Below are 4024 nucleotides of genomic sequence, written 5' to 3'. Positions count from 1 at the left end.
CCGTTCTGACGGATGCGGTCAAAAACCTCCAACAGCAATCGATTCCATTGCCGCAACCGCCGGTGGAACAGTCGGCGGCGCACCCTATGCCGTCCAGAAGCAGCCGCTGACGCCCGCATCAACTTTCGTCTCTTCTTCAAGAGCAGCCATCTCAGCACTCCCACCAAGAAGGGGGGAGGCAGCCATAGCGTGACACCTGCCGGTCTCGACGTCCCTCTCCTTCCCACCTGGAGCGAGCGAGGAAGGAGAAGCAGCCGCGGACACCGTCTGCCTCACTTTCAAATTCATCAGAAGATTCGATCCCTGGAATCTCACAACACTGATGGTTGGATGACTACGAATGTAAGTTCGAAGAAATCGACCGTTGGCTTGCCCAGCTCTAGGCGGATGGTCAGAAGTCTTCAAACGACGTCGACTTTTGGATCACCCAACCTCTCTCCCAATTTATCCTCGATGAACCGATCCCTAGTCGGTTCAAGATGCCTCATGTGGAGCCTTACGACGGCTCCACCGACCCAGTTGACCATCTGGAGAGCTACAAGGCTCTCATGACAATTCAAGGGGCAACCGATGCCCTCCTTTGCATCGGCTTCCCCGCCACACTTCGTAAAGCTACCAGGGCTTGGTACTCCGATCTCCGCTCAAGATGTATCCACTCCTTCGGGTAGCTTGAGCATTTTTTTGTGGCCCATTTCAGCACCAGCCAGAAGCCGCCACGAACCTCGGACAGTCTTTTCTCTCTCAAGCAGGAAGAAAATGAGACACTCCGATACTTTGTGGCCTGATTCAACATGGCCACTCTTGAGGTCCGGGACCTTAATGAAGACATGGCTATCTCGACCATGAAGAGGGGGCTAAGGGGGTCCCGATTCACATATTCTCTGGACAAGACCCTCCCTCGGATGTATGCCAAATTACTGGAGCGCACGTATAAATACATGCGCGCAGATGAAGGAGCTTCCGACCGGTGCCTGACCGAGGACACAAGCCAGAAAGAGAAGCGAAAGAAAAATCGGGCTCCTACTGAACCCAGCAGGCCTCTCACTGATAAACGGACCTCGCCCGATAATGGAGTCTGAGATCGCCTTGACAGCGGAGTCTGAGACTGACGCATCACAGGTATGACTCCTCCACTCCTCTCTCTGCTCCTCGTGCGCAGATCCTGATGGAGGTCGAAGGAGCGGAATATCTGCGACGACCTCCGCCTTTGAAGGCAAAAGACCTCGATCGGAGAAAATACTGTCGATTCCATTGGGCCATGGTCACAACATCGAGCAATGCATCCAACTCAAAGATAAAATAGAAGTCCTCATACGATGAGGGTATCTCGAAAAGTATCGAAGGGACTCGCCAGCTCAGCCCTTCCCGACCAACGATCCCAACCAACTGAAGAGGCAGCGAATAACCAGCCTACTGCTGGAGTCATCAACATGATCTCCAGACAATCGGATCGAGGAACGACTGCTAAAGGGGAGTCGACGAAGAGGCCGCATTAGGATGATATAATCATCTTTACAGATGAGGATGCTCGGAGAATCCAAACTCCCCATGATGATGCTGTTGTTGTCTCAGCGACAATAGCGAACTGTGATGTAAAAAAAATTCTTGTTGATAATAGAAGCTCGACTAACATTTTATTTTACTTGACCTTCTTCCGAATGCGACTGTCGACCGACCGACTCAAGAGAGTCTCTACGCCGCTAGTGGGTTTCATCAGGGAGGCCGTCGCAGTGGAAGGAGAAATTACTCTTCCCATGATAGCTGGAGCCGAATCACGGCAAAGCACCATCCACATGACCTTCACGATCGTCCAAGTACCTTCGACCTACAACGCCATACTTGGAAGATCCGGACTAAACGCCCTAAGAGCGATAGTCTCGACATATCACTTGCTGGTCCGATTTCTGACTAAAAATAAAGCTAGAAAAATACGCGGGGATCAACAACTCGCTCGGCGATGCTTCCAAATCTCTACTCAAAGAGATGAATTGAAGGACTCCCTGTCGATCGACAAGCTAGACCAACGGAAGGAGGAGGAGCGGGGTGAACTGGCTAAATAGCTGATTTCCATCCTAATGACAAGGAATCCTAAACAGGTCGTCTGGGTCGGGTCACAGTTGTCCTACCCGGAGCGACAGCAGCTGATAGAGCTGTTGAAAGCTAACGCCGATATATTCGCTTGGTCGGCAGCGGATATGTCCGGCATACCTCCAGAAATAATGACTCATCGACTCAACATCGCCCCTGGCATGAAGCCGGTGAGACAGAAGAAACGATCTTTGACCCCCGAAAGACAGAAGGCCATCGACGAGGAAGTGGACAAGCTACTCGATGTGGGCTTCATCAGAGAAACCACATATCCCAACTGGCTCGCCAATGTCGTCATAGTGAAGAAAGCCAATGGAAAGTGAAGGATCTGTATCGACTACACCGACCTGAATCGGGCCTGCCTAAATGACAGCTTCCCACTGTCGAAGATTGACCAACTGGTGGATGCGACGTCCGATCATCGATTGCTCAGCTTCATGGATGCCTTCGTCGGATATAACCAGATCCGGATGGCACCCGAGGATGAAGAGCATACGGTCTTCATGACTGCTAAGGGCCTTTACTGTTACAAAGTGATGCCCTTCGATCTGAAGAATGCCGGTGCCACCTACCAGCGCCTCGTCAATAAAGTCTTCAAAACTCAAATCGGGTGTAACATGGAGGTGTACGTAGACGACATGCTGGTGAAGAGCGCACGGGCTTCAGACCATGTCCAAGACTTGGAAGAAACCTTTCGCACTCTTCGGCGACATCGGATGAAGTTAAATCCGATCAAGTGCGCCTTCGAGGTGACTTCGGGGAAGTTCCTCGGGTTTCTCATTTCTCAACATGGAATTGAGGCCAACCCCGAGAAGATAAAGGCGATCATCGACATGCGGCATCCGAACTCTAAAAAAAAAGTACAGCAGCTCAACGGAAGGATTATCGTGCTCAGCCGATTCATTTCTCGATCGGCTGAGAGATGCCTCCCGTTCTTCAAAACCCTGAGGCAGACAAAGGACTTCTCTTGGCCGGATGAGTGCCCGCAAGCCTTCGAAGATTTGAAGAAGTACCTGACTTCTCCACCTCTGCTTGTGAAGCCAGAGGTCAGAGAAATATTGTACCTTTACTTGACTACCGCCTCAGAGGCGGTTAGTTCAGTGCTCGTTCGGGAGAACGAGAGCCGAACTCACCAGCCCATATATTATACCAGCAAAGTGCTCTGCGAAGCTGAAACTCGGTACTTAAGAGTGGAGAAGATGATATTTGCCTTGGTCATATCAGCGCAACAACTCCGTCCGTATTTTCAAGCACACGCCATCGTGGTCCTCACCGACCAGCCCCTGAGGGCGATCCTCCGTCACCCCGACATATCAGGATGACTGGCGAAATGGACGATGAAGCTGAGCGAGTTCGACATCCAGTACCTACCGTGACCTGCTTTGAAAGCCCAAGTCCTGACCGACTTTATTGCGGAATGCCCGACAGCCGACCAAATATCAAAAGATGGGAGCTCCAAAGAAGCTGCGACCTCTGAATATGACCTCGAGTTGAACTGAGTGTTACACATAAATGGAGCTTCCAATGTCCAAGGGAGCGCGGTCGGGTTCCTGCTCACCAACTCGGAGGGAGTAGTTACTGAGTACGCCCTCCAATTCAACTTCAAAGCTTCCAATAATCAAGCCGAGTACGAAGCGCTTCTCGCTGGCTTGAGAGTGGTGAAGGAGCTTGGGATCGACAACCTCAGAGTCTTCTCCAACTGTCAGCTGATTGTGGGGCAAGTCAAAGGCAAATTCGAAGCGCGGGATCCGACCATGGCGAAATATTTTCAGAAGGTGAGAGATCTCGTGGCACACCTCAAGTATTTCGAGATCTCTCACATTCCCAGGATGAAGAATGCTTGGGCTGACGCACTCTCCAGGCTGACGACGTCCGCCTACAATGCCTTGGGCTAGACATTCGTGGAGAGTCTCGAGCAACCGAGCATCGACAGGGT

Source organism: Elaeis guineensis, chromosome 3 (assembly GCF_000442705.2).
Source record: "Elaeis guineensis isolate ETL-2024a chromosome 3, EG11, whole genome shotgun sequence".
NCBI classification, from domain to species: domain Eukaryota; kingdom Viridiplantae; phylum Streptophyta; class Magnoliopsida; order Arecales; family Arecaceae; genus Elaeis; species Elaeis guineensis.
Note: the sequence above shows the minus strand (reverse complement) of the source record.